The following is a 13,863-nucleotide window of genomic DNA, read 5'->3' as shown; positions in this document are numbered from 1 at the left end:
TTGCTAGCTACCTAGTCGACATGTTTCGTAGGCAGTCCCCAACTGCCTACTCATCAGGACCATATAGTGGACCCTACAGATAGTCGCTCGGTTCTACAGTAATCAGCCTACTGTCCTACTGATATTACGTACCAAAAAAGGTTGACCAATGGTCTTTTTTTGTAAATGATCAGAGGCAAACTCTTACGCCGGTGATTTGACCGAGCAAAACAACCTCCGTCTGCAAGCTCATGGGGCACTGAACATTTACAAAAAAGACCATTGGTCAACCTTTTTTGGTACGTAATATCAGTACCACGCTTCACTCGGGCCAGCTCATGCCCTGAAGCCCAAATATTCAGCTTATTTTGCTGCTATATTTGTAGGACAGTAGGCTGATTACTGTAGAACCGAGCGACTATCTGTAGGGTCCACTATATGGTCCTGATGAGTAGGCAGTTGGGGACTGCCTACGAAACATGTCGACTAGGTAGCTAGCAATTGCTCTACCTCACACTCCCCTTCTTAATGTTCCCAGCCAGAGAAGTTAATAAAAAAAACAATTTCTACTAGGCCAGGGAATTTTAAATTTTTGTATTTTTTCTGCATTTCACTAGCTAGATCCCTACACTTCACTGACACCCTTACACCTACACATAGCCCTGTCACAATCTTAGTGCTCCCGCGTAGTTTGTCTGGTCGTAGCACGCCCCGCCCCGTTATAGGGACGGGAAGACCCCTATGATGAAGCATGACACTAATGGATTTTTTTAGTTTGTGAGGGGTATTTTAACAAGCACATTGTGCTCTCGTCTTTCGAGCTCTATATTGTCACCAGTATTTTCCTGTAAAGGGGGCAATTGGGCTATATCATTAAACAGTGATACATCTATTGTGAGATTTAAGGGAAAATGGTCACTTTCTAGCCTATCGGTGACGTTAAGGTCCAGAAGATACGACCAGATAGGTATAGAAGCGATCACAAAGTCTAAATTACTTTTGTAGTTAATCCTGCAAAAGGTTGGTTTCTTCAAGCAGTCAGACGGTAACCGTCCGTTACATGCCCTCAAGCAGTACTCCGTACATAGCTTATTCAGTTGGAGAGCCAAAGCTGAACATTTCACTGGTTTAACGTTCTCCAAAATGGGGATTTTGTTCGCCTGGTCTTCCTCAGTAAAAATGTCGCTAAGGCCCAAAACTGGCTCGAAGTTACAGTTTAGGTCACCAGCCATGATGATATGATCCTCCCTGGGATCCAGTCCACTTAAGAAATCGCCTAATTTAACTAAGGTTGGTGATTCGCTAGATGAGGGTAAAGGCCTATTATAGATGTTTATTAAAAATAGTTTTTTCCCATTACACGTTGTAACTTTAATGCCAGTATATCTATAGACTTAGCGTCCACCACTTCAATATGAACCCTTAAATTTACTTTCACCCAAATCAAGAGACCCCCTGAAGGCCTTCCACTTCTAGATGGAATCGCACCAATTCCATATGTCTTGTACCCCACTCTATGTGGTATGTCAATTGCCCAAGTTTCCTGTAGCATACAGAAGTCGAAAGATTCAATGAAGCTCGCCCAAGACGAGTCCCTCAAATTTTTTGCGACTCCGGCTATGTTCCAGCAGACTAGTTTTACCGGTTCCCCATAACCAGGTAAGGTCTCTGGATGCACCCTTAATGCCTCTCTGGAACATACGGGGGCCACAGTATGAGCTACCAGAGCTAATTCCTCAGGCAATGACCTTTCTCGCGTTTTACTATGGGGTATTGCTAATACATCTAGTTCTATACAACATTCTCCTGAGTTTGTTATGTCACTTAAGCCAGGTTTATCAAAAAGGGGGTCAGAAAGCGCCGTTATATTGATTTCATTGGTGATACCCTCAGCGGTAGAATTTCTTATTCCACTTTCCTCGCCACCCTCGTACAAAAACCATCAATCACAGTCCTCAAGACCGCTAAAAATATCGAATCTATTATAAGTCTCTAAGGGAGTAAACGGTATAAGATGATCCATCCCTCCATTCAGACCGTTCTGAATTCTTGGTGGTACTTGATTCCATCCAGAGAATTCTGGAGCTGGCACAGGATAGGGTACAAACTGTAAATTCCTAACATTCTGCATTATAGGAGGGCACAATGTATGTTGGCTGTTCCCTAAATCTTGTGCAATTGTGTGGCTAGATGGTTTAGTGTATGTTATAGGCTGTGTTGGTTGGTGCTGAGATGGGAACACCACAGACCTTGGATAAAAGTATGTCAATGGTCTGGGAACTATAAAGTTGTTAGAGCTACCTCTTGGCCAGTTTAAAATAAATTGGACAGCATTCGGGTCCCTAAAATTCACGACCACCACATCGCCATCGATGTCTTTGGGTCTACCACCCAACCATTGAAGACGTCGAACATGGATGATTTCGCCATTGATATGATTTGCAATTGGCCTGTGTAGTCTAAGCCAATGCATAATCTTATTTTTCAATTGCGCGAAGCCCTCCCGTTTATTCTGTTCCAATACTGGCACCCTTGTTAGGACTACCACATAGGGTACTGCTTCAGGTGGTAATTCTGGAAGTGGAGTCCTTCTGGGTTCCCCCCTGGTAGACCTAATATCCCCCATGGTCCTTAATGGTCTATCCAGAGATATTTTAGCCAAGTTGTTGGAAGTTTTACTAATAATTGTAGTTGGCAACAGATCTTGTTTTCTTTGTGGAGGTAACTTGGGGGATAGGTTTTGTTCCACGGACTCTATGATCCCCGGGGGCTTTGGTGCAGTTGGTTGTAAGGAAGAGATAGAAATAGGGACAGTTGTCAATGGTTTGGAGAGTAATGGTGTGTTCTGTGATGCCTCGTTCAATGCTAAACTGGGTGCTTGATTTTCTACAGTATTAATATCAACATCCTTCTTTCCTAAAACCTGCTTAATTTTACACAGTCTACCTTCAATTTCCATCAGCCTCTCTATAATTGATGCAGAATAAGTTTTAATTACATTTTCTAAACTAGACAAGGTTACAGAACCCTGGTCCTCATTAGGTACAATAACAACCATGCCAGCGTCCGTGCTATCCTCCCTATCCATAGATAAACTTGGTAAGGTAGGAGATATAGGGGCCGATTAGGATGGCGGACGGACTTGTGTCCGTCCGCCACCCTTGAGGAGGAGGGAACGTCCGCAGGGGCTGCGGCGTTCCCTCCGTGCTGATTAGGATGTGACCGCCAGGGTGGCGGTCACATCCTCTATATTTAACATTGCGGCGGGTGCAGCTACAAGCTGCACCCGCCGCAATGTTAAAAAAGCATGTGTTACATTTACATGCACAAAGCGGCAGGCACCGCACGGTGCCTGCTGCTTTGTGCACGCAAATGCAGGGGGGTACCATAGGTACCCCCCATGTGCACCCCCCACCCCCCCTTCACCTAGGGGGCTTGCAACGGGCCCCCGCAGTGAAGTTCCGTATGCTTTTCCACGGCGGAAAACCCACCGCGGAAAAGCATACTTTACAGGCCATCCTAATATGGTGGACGGTGTCTGACAGACACCATCACCATATTAGAGCTTTTCCGCCGCGGTTGTAAGCCAGCCGCGGCGGAAAAGCTGCGGACGGAAACCAGGACCCACCAGCCATCCTAATGTGGCGGTGGGTCTTTGGTCAGTCCGCTGCGGTTTTTCCGCATCCTCTGGGCCGGCGGTGCCTTCCGCCGGCCCCGAGGATGCGGAAAAACCGCGATCCTAATGACCCCCATAATATGCACTCCATTTGTGTCCGTTTGTACAATATTAGATTTTATATTGGTAATAGTAGCCTTTTTCCCAAAGTCAGAACAACTCAACTTGGGTTGTTTCGAATCCCCCCTTTTCCGCCGCTTTTTATTGGGCGGTGGGCCATAATTCCTAGACAGGGGCATAGGTTTTTTTGCCCTATTTTTAGTTATTTTTGTATGGGCCGAGGCAGATGCCTCCAATGAACTCAGAGTGCCTAAATCAGTTGTAGTAGGCGTTCCATTCACATCCACCTCGGGGGGAATATTCAATATGGGTATAGCATCACTTGCATCACTTGCTTCGGAAGGCTGGCTATCCGATAAAAGTACCGGCACATCAACTATTGGAGTGATATCAATAGTATGAATAGTGGAAACAGATACCAATGAAACTATCTTACTTTTCATGCTTTCCACGGAGCGGCGGCGTTCCGCTCGCCGCTCCGCCAAAGCAGACTCCTTGGTAATATCAGGGGTAGATTTTATTAAATAGTTGTCCAAAGTTCTATTCAACGATACCCCCTGTTTGTCCAACACTGGCGACTCAACGCTCGGCGTTAGTACAGACATTAATAACAACGAAACTGACCAATCAGGCACAAATAATAAAACCTGATCCCAATTGTATTAGGAACAGTGAACGTACAATGAGATGTAAAGGGTTATGCCCGGCCCGGTCTCCTCGGTTCTCTGAGGGTCTCAGAGGGTCCGCCCTTAGTCCGGCCTTTGTCCCGGGATTCGTCCCGCACGCGCGTTCCGCTCGCGCGTTGTAATACCAGGTGTTATGAAGGTGAGTTGGGAGGGGACACGGGAAGAGGCAGCAGCTGTGCTGATGGTCCGCGCACAGCCTGGTGGGCCTCGCAGTCCCGTCCTGTCCCGATGTAAAAAAGAGTTCCCCTGCACCGTTCTCCTTCAATGCGGCAAGCTCCCAGCAGGATATCACAAGCAAACAGGGCAGAAGCGTCTCCGAGCGGCCCCCGCGAAGCGGGGGCCGCGAGGCGTTATAAGGAGTGCTGGCAGAGGGGAGGGGTGCGGGAAGAGGCAGCAGCTGTGCTGATGGTCCGCGCACAGCCTGGTGGGCCTCGCAGTCCCGTCCTGTCCCGATGTCAAAAAGAGTTCCCCTGCACCGTTCTCCTTCAATGCGGCAAGCTCCCAGCAGGATATCACAAGCAAACAGGGCAGAAGCGTCTCCGAGCGGCCCCCGCGAAGCGGGGGCCGCGAGGCGTTATAAGGAGTGCTGGCAGAGGGGAGGGGACACGGGAAGAGGCAGCAGCTGTGCTGATGGTCCGCGCACAGCCTGGTGGGCCTCGCAGTCCCATCCTGTCCCGATGTCAAAAAGAGTTCCCCTGCACCGTTCTCCTTCAATGCGGCAAGCTCCCAGCAGGATATCACAAGCAAACAGGGCAGAAGCGTCTCCGAGCGGCACCCCTATTAAGTTGTGCTGCTTACACTGATTTTTAGGACTAGTAGTTTGTCCTGTGCTGTGAAATCAGCGCGAACTGCACTACGCGTCGTGCCAGAGGGTGCTGCTGCTTTCTGCTGCTCGAGTAGATATTCTACTCGAGCGGCAGCTCAACGTGAATGGCAGATTTCTCAATGTGAGTGGTTGCTACCTGTTGTGACAGCCCGCAATGAAAAATCTCACCAGGAGGAGGTGTAGCGCATTATTTTTTCTCGCAAGCGCTTGCCAAGAACAAAAACCCCACTTCTCAGAGAATTTCAGAACTACGCACTCCACACGGCGCGGGAAAAACTCTGTGAACTCTGCCGGTAGAGCGGTATTCTTCGCCCACCACTACTTATGACCTTACATAATATATTACTCATGACATGGACAGTGACATCACTGATGACATTTCAAATGAGATCACTGTAGACATCATCCATCAAACCACTCACACACCCACTTAAGCCCCATATATAACTTTATATAGACACACTCACACATCCCCACAACCACTCACATACCCATTCAGACTCATACAAGTACTCACACAACCACTCACGCATCCATAGAGCCACTCACTCACCTACTTACTCACTCATACAGCCACCTACACAACCAATCACCCCCCATACAGCCATTCATACAACCAGTCACTCACCCATATAGCCACTAACAGAGCCACACACTCACCCATACGGCCACTCACACACCCACTTATTCACTCATACACCCACTCATACACCCACACAGCCTCTCAATGTAGCCACTCATTCACCCATATAAGCGCTCACACACCCACACCACCATGTACATATCTATTCACACATTCATACAAGCACTCCCACATCTACTCACTTACCCCTACAGCCATTCACACACTCGCTCTCCAATACAGCCACTCACACACCAAACTAATTTAACCAAACACCTACTCAAACAGCCACTCATTCACCCATACAGCCACTATCACACCCAGTCACTCACTCATACAGTCATTCAAATACCCACTCACTCATCCATACAGTCACTCACACATACTGTCACCCTCCCATACAGCCATTCACACACCCACTCACTCACCAATACAGCTACTCGCACACCCACCTATTCACCCATACACCCACTCACATACACAAACAGTCACTCACATACCCACTTGCACACAGATACACACAGTCACACACATAATATATGTCAATAAATTGAATCACTCATTAGTAGTACACAAAGTATACTAATTTAACTATTGAAATACCTTAATGGATGATGTAATCATTGATGTCAAGAGTGATGTCACTGACCATGTCATGAGCAATGTAGCATGTGAGATCCTAAGTAGTGCTTTGCAGGGGCATAAGTTATAGTTAGACTAGGTAACTATAACTGCTGAGTTTTAGTGGTTTTGTACAAGTGAATTCTGAGCTTAACTATAACGTCCCTTTATCATTTGGTGTATATATATATATATATATATATATATATATATATATATATATATATATATATATATATATATACGCTCCAATTTCACAGAACAGAGCCAGCACTCACGGGGCAAGTTGCGAAGAAGACTTTATTTTATCTTAGCAACAACAAAAGCGTTTCGGCATTCGTGCTGTCATCAGTGTTACTGGGATGTATGACGTTACAACGCATACTTTTACCACGCATACCTTTACAATGCGGTTTTTACCACGCATACCATTACAACGCATAGCGCTTAGAGGTGCTGGATAGTGGTAAGTATAATTTTCTATTCCAACTCCAGTCCCCGTGGACACTAGGGAAGGTGTTGGATAGAAAATTAAACTTATTCCCTACCCTAGAGCGCCCCCCAGCGCAATGCGTTGTAATGGTATGTGTGGTAATACCTGCGTTGTAATGGTAGTGCGTTGTAAAAATTTCGTTGTAAACGTTGCATACCGTGTCACTGACGCGGCAGTGGCGCCCATTTTCAAACATATTTCCATAATTGTAATAAACAAGAAAGAAGGACTATTGCTCAATCTTCCTTGAGCTCCATCTTTGAATGGCCAAATGTGAACAACAAAGTTGCCAACAAAGTTGGCCAGTGTGTTGTTGTTGTTGGCATTCACTCTCATAAGCTTGCCTTAGGTAATAACAGCCAGGGACGGAATAGCTACAGCGGGCACTGGACATTTTCCCGGTGGGCCGGAAGGATGCGGGCCAGTTTTTATACCCGTGGGGGCCGGTTTTGCAGAAGTGCTGCAAAATCTCCCTCTGTAACAAAAGCATCAGCAGTAATTCCCACCAGCAGAACACCCTCCCCCAACCCCGTCACACCCCCTAGGCTTGGTCGATTTGTTTGCCATGGCTGGTTTGCGTTCTGAGTCCGGCACTGATAACAGCAGGCACATGGGGGCTTTAGGAGAGAATGAGAGAGAGATCAGAGAAGGAGGACAGAGAAAGTGAGAGAAGAGGGAAAGACACAGAGAGTGAATGGATGGAAAGGGAGAAAGCAAGAGGGATATATTGTTGTGGTGTAACAGCCAGAGCTGCCGACTTTGGAATCGAGTATCCGGGTTCAAGTCCCTGCGTCAGTTCAACATACATTTGCACTTTATAAAACTGATTGATTGATTGATAGGCTTTATTTAGATATAAAACTATCATAAAAGCTTGTTCAACAATTATAAAGCACAACATTTACAACAATCACTTCCTAATTGCACAGAAAGGGAGAAAGGGAGAAAAATGTTAAAACAGTTAAAACAAGAATTAAATTGACAAGGACAGCCTTCTTACACGAATCAACCATGACCATTTTAAAAATTTTGAAACACCGCAAACAACCAAAGCGGATGAGTCAGACATTAAAATGAGTAGCGCCACTGTGTGCTGGCAGGTGCCTAAAAGTCTACATAAGGGTTTGAGCCAGCGCCTCCTAGGTGCACAGCAATCCGGACATTCAAAATGAATGTGGGCTACCGACTCTACTCGAGTGGGACAACGCGCACAAAAGGGGGAGGAATGGTGAGAGGATTTCCATCGGGCAATCAGTTCACCTACAGGTAGGGTTTCCACTCTAAATTTAAAATACAGGGCCCGGTCAAAAGGGATGGGGATCATATCTAGATATGGTTCATAAGCCACCACATCTTTAATCCTCACAAAGGCTACAGTGGAATTACAATGACGTGGATCTGTAGATAGTTTAGAAGAGACCCAATTCCAATACAGTTTCTTTATCATGGCTTTGGGTGGGGCAGTTCTCGATGCCCACGCGTCACCAAGCCCTAGCTCCACTAATAGCCGTTTTACATCCCTCAACCATTTAATCCTGGACCAGCCTTCCGTTGCCATGACCTCTGATAGCGCCTCTGCATAGGAAGCTAATTCGGGCACCCGCCACAACCAAGCCCAAAGAAGCAAGGGGCGGAGTTGGGCTTGGTCCTTAATCGATCTGCAACCTAGATCCAATAGCACGGGTACTGTACGTGTGCTCAGCGGGAGAGCCATCAGATCTTTCAGAAATTTGCTCTCCGATTTTGCTAATGCGTCCAGGTTGCAGATGCCCCACAACTCCGCCCCATACAAGGCAGCACTAACCCCTCTAGCTTTGTATATCTCCACAACTGGGGCGATAGGTTTGCTTGTGGAGGAGCGTTGCTCCTTAAGTAATACGCCACCCACCCTTTTGTGACTAAGGAGCATTTTTTGGATGTGCGGGTTCCAGCTCAATGAATCGTTAAGGCGAATGCCCAAATAGTCGAACTCAGATACCCTCTCCAATGGGACAGAGTTCAGAGCCGGGGGACGCCCAGGTTTTTTAGGTGGATTCATAATCAAATACTTGGTTTTATCAGTATTGATTACCAATCCCCTTAATGAGCAGAACTCCTGAAAGCTATTCAGGAGACTCTGGAGGCCCATGGGAGTCTTTGAGATGAGAAGGGTATCATCTGCAAAGAGCAATGTTGGGATCCGTTTACCCGCCAGGGACGGAGCAACAGATGTTCGACCACTCCGTTCACGTAGAGAGAGAACAGAGTGGGAGCTAGCACACATCCCTGGCGGATGCCCCTTCCCACAGGGATCCTATCAGTTTTTTTACCGTTCTCGCCCCATCTCACCTGCGCAAAAGTGCCGGCGTGTAGTCTCATAAGAAGGGACAGGATATACGGAGGCAGCCCCAGTTCTAACAAGACCTTCCACAACTCCTCCCTTGGTACCAGGTCAAAGGCAGTCTTAAGGTCTATAAAGGCCAAATACAGACTGCCTTTGCCCAGCACCGCCACCTTCCAATACAAGAGAGCCAGTCTAAAGGCCTGTTCAATGGTCCCGGTTCCAGATCGAAATCCAGCTTGGAAGTCCGACAAGATGTTATTGTCGTCCATCCACTGAAGCACCCTCCCCAAGATCACCTTCCCTGCCACTTTTTGTGATGAGTCAATGAGACTTAAGGGCCTGTAGTTGGCGGGGTTGTCCCGACACCCCTTTTTGAATATCGGGACAACCTCCGCCCCCTTCCAGGATTCAGGTACAGGCGCACCGCTATTGATAGCATTAAGCAATGACGAAACCAGCTTCCCCCACTCCTTGGGGTTTGCGCGTAGCAGGTCACCCGGTTTCCCATCAGGCCCGTCTGCTTTTAGGGGCACCAATGATTTAATTACACCTTCCACCTCTCTAGCGAGTAAGGGAGCGCCCTCAGTATCCCCTATACAGTTAGCTAAGGAAAAGGTGGTATCGGAAGCCACCTCGATAGGGGTATAGAGGGACAAGAAATGGTTAAACCAGTTCTGGGCTGGGATGTTACACGTCATCAGGATGCTGACTGGCCTATCTCTAGATCTTATAAGGTTCCAAAAACTTCTGGCATCCCTGCCCGCACTTGCTTCCATGAGATCCGCCCAGAACCCATCCTCCCATTCTCTCTTTGCTGCGATAGTTGTCTGGGTGTAATCTTTCCTAGCCAACCTAATTGCAGCCTGGGATTTACTTTTGACAGCACCTATCAGGGCTTTTTTCTTCCCCTTGCATTTTTTAGTAAACCAGCCCGGCGGTTTGGACGGCTTCTTACTATTACCAGCTCGGGAGGCCTTGCTTGGGAGAATAAAAAGGTCACTCAAAGCCTTGGTTGTATCACAAAAAAGCACAGTGACTTCCCCAGACAAAGGAATCAGCGAGTCCAATTTAGACTGGGCTAAATCTAAAAGTGCCCCAATAGCTAACACTTTCTCTTCGTCTATAATAAGCTTGCTCCACTTCAAACGTCTACCGCAGTTAGAGGGATGTACTTCATGGGGGATAGATGCTATACAGTGCGTATGCACCCCCTGGTCCCCGATCCACAGGGGAAGGAGGACAAGAGAGAGGAGATTGTGGTCACTCTCGACTCATGGAAGGACCTCCTTATCCCGCATGAAGCTCCAAAGCTTTACGTCAAGGAGAATGTAATGTATCCTTGACGTATGGTTAGCCCTGTTGTAAGTATGGGCTCCAGAGGGATCTGACGGCGTCCTTCCATTAACAGCCCTTAGGCCAAATTCCATGATTAAGGAATTAATTTGGACCACTACTTGAGACCACCTTCTGATGGGAGGTATAGTTAGGACTGGTATCCCTCTCCTAATGTCTTCATCGGCGGTTCCCAAAGTGTCCTCCGACCCCAGGGGCTCAAACGTGCAGTTTAGGTCCCCCGCGACAAGGACATGAGATCTGTTGGGACACGGCCTAAGCAAAGATTCCAACCCTGATACTATGGGTGATTGAGAACCTCCCTTTGTGCCCCTGGCATAAATATTAATAATGTCCAAGGTCAGCCGTCTCCGCGGTCCCTTAATTGATATGCTGAGTAGATCGGGTGAATTTGTCACATGCTGAGCAACTTGGCAGCCGAGCGAGATAGCAACCCATATGACGAGGCCTCCTGAGGGGCGGCCCTTCCCCGAAAGGGGTGACACAGCTGGTACAAAAAAGGATGAATAGCCTACCTTGTGGCAAGGCTCCCTACTCCAAGTTTCTTGGAAGATGCAAATAGAGTAGCCTTCCACAAGGGTGTTCCAGTCGGGTAGAGCCAGCTTCTTCGAGATACCCGCAACGTTCCAGCTGAGAATCCTTAGGTCTGGATCCGCCACAGCAGGCTCCCTGCGGGGTTCAGAACTGGATACCCCCTCCCTCTCAGAGGTTGGCCGTGGTGCACTATCTCCTTGTTCAATCCCGACAGCCAGGTTGGGATCCTGATTTAGGGGCTACATGCAACTGGTAAAAATGGTGGATTAGCATTACTTGGGCCTAGGACATGAGACTCAAACACAAATCCCGGACTCGGAAGCGAGGGGGCCACCCCAGAGCAGATATCATTTCAATTTCCTAGCGTCCTCCCATATGGCCCTGACCATGCAACAGGCTGATAAGGCAAAGGGATGTAATGATACTCGGGAGAGGTAAAGTTGAATCACTCATTAGTAGTACACAAAGTATACTAATTTAACTATTGTAATACCTTAGTGGATGATGTAATCATTGATGTCAAGAGTGATGTCACTGACCATGTCATGAGCAATGTAGCATGTGAGATCCTAAGTAGTGCTTTGCAGGGGCATAATTTATAGTTAGACTAGGTAACTATAACTGCTGAATTTCAGTGGTTTTGTACAAGTGAATTCTGAGCCTAACTATAACGTCCCTTTATCATTTGGTGTGTGTGTATATATATATACGGGAGAGCATCCAGCAAGCCTCACGATGTGGGTTCACGGACACTGAATACAGAACCTACCTGTTTGTCGGGGCCCATTGGGGGGCCTAATTGCCAGCAGAACATTTTCACGCACACTCTGAGGGGATATCTACATCCCTCTGGACTGCAGGTACCAGCAAGCAATGCGCAGGCTCATATGAGCAGCTGATTCACGGCGCGCAATTAATAAAGTTTCAATACTGCAGGACAGCTGTATGCGTGGTTTCTCCTTCGCCCAAGCCTCTGAGGAAGAATAATTGAAACGCGTCAGGCAGTGGTGATTGGGGCTGCTAAAGGATGTGGCAAGCAGGCGGCTTCTAGATCAAAGATTGGGCTGCAGCTTGAGGCCCGTGGCCGTGCTCGCGTTCCTCCCACCCGTTGGTGCAAGCGTGAGCGTGATGTATTAGCGGTCGCCATGCCGCTGGGAGAGAACTACCCCGGGAACCTGGGGGCCACAGGGGAGAGCATCCAGCAAGCCTCACGATGTGGGTTCACGGACACTGAATACAGAACCTACCTGTTTGTCGGGGCCCATTGGGGGGCCTAATTGCCAGCAGAACATTTTCACGCACACTCTGAGGGGATATCTACATCCCTCTGGACTGCAGGTACCAGCAAGCAATGCGCAGGCTCATATGAGCAGCTGATTCACGGCGCGCAATTAATAAAGTTTCAATACTGCAGGACAGCTGTATGCGTGGTTTCTCCTTCGCCCAAGCCTCTGAGGAAGAATAATTGAAACGCGTCAGGCAGTGGTGATTGGGGCTGCTAAAGGATGTGGCAAGCAGGCGGCTTCTAGATCGAAGATTGGGCTGCAGCTTGAGCCCCGTGGCCTTGCTCGCGTTCCTCCCGCCCATTGGTGCAAGCGTGAGCGTGAGATATATATATATATATATATATATATGTCAGCTCCAATTTCCAAAAATACCCAGCCGGGTTTGTAGAAACAACAGCACTCACTGCATCCGCTGCAGTCTGAGGGACAAATCGTGAGGCGAGTTTGAAGCTGGTCTTCGATGCTTCCTGTTCTACATTAACATTGTCCAGTCTCTGTGTTAATGTATTATTCGTTGCAGTAATTTCCGTTTGTTTGTGTCAATAGCGGACATGAACAGTGATAAGGGAAAAAGTTTGGCGCTCAAATGATAACACTGACGAAGGGATTCTAATCCCGAAACGCGTCTGTTTGCCTTTTTGTAAATAAACCGACCTGCTAAAAGTATTGCTGCTGCCCGTGTGAGTGCTGTTGTTTCTACAAACCCGGCTGGGTATTTTTGGAAATTGGAGCTGACATATGGGACGCGAACACCATCGCGCTACGCGGCACCCGCCCTGAGAGTGACTCACGTTATGGTGTGTTGGAGCCTTCATATATATATATATATATATATATATATATATATATATATATATATATATATATATATATATATATATATATATATATATATATATATATATATATATATATATATATATATATATATATATATATATATATATATATATATATATATATATATATATATATATATATATATATATATATATATGAAACAGTCCCTGCCACTCTCGCCTGGAGCCCAATCCTGGATACCACAGCGCAGAAGAAGAGAGGAGACCCAAGTGCAGGTGAGCAGTGTAATTTATTTCGTCGGGAAGACGGCACACCTCAGCATGACGTTTCGGCCTTCACAGAGGCCTTGATCACATGACGCATGCTCGGGAGGAGGCAGTTTTTAAAGTGCAAGTGCTAATTTAAATGTACACCCATTGGTGAAACATGGTCACGTGTAAAATGAGTGAACTCTCATAGACATAGACAACATATCAATGCACAATTCGTCTCGGGAAAATCCCGGATGCAAGCCTATGTGAAAATGTGCAAACAACAATAAATAAAGTGCTAATGCCATATCTATTGAATTCGAAATACACTGAAAAAAACACTGGATAATCC

This window comes from Lissotriton helveticus, chromosome 9 (assembly GCF_964261635.1).
Source record: "Lissotriton helveticus chromosome 9, aLisHel1.1, whole genome shotgun sequence".
Lineage (NCBI taxonomy): Eukaryota > Metazoa > Chordata > Amphibia > Caudata > Salamandridae > Lissotriton > Lissotriton helveticus.
This window is presented reverse-complemented; position numbering follows the sequence as displayed.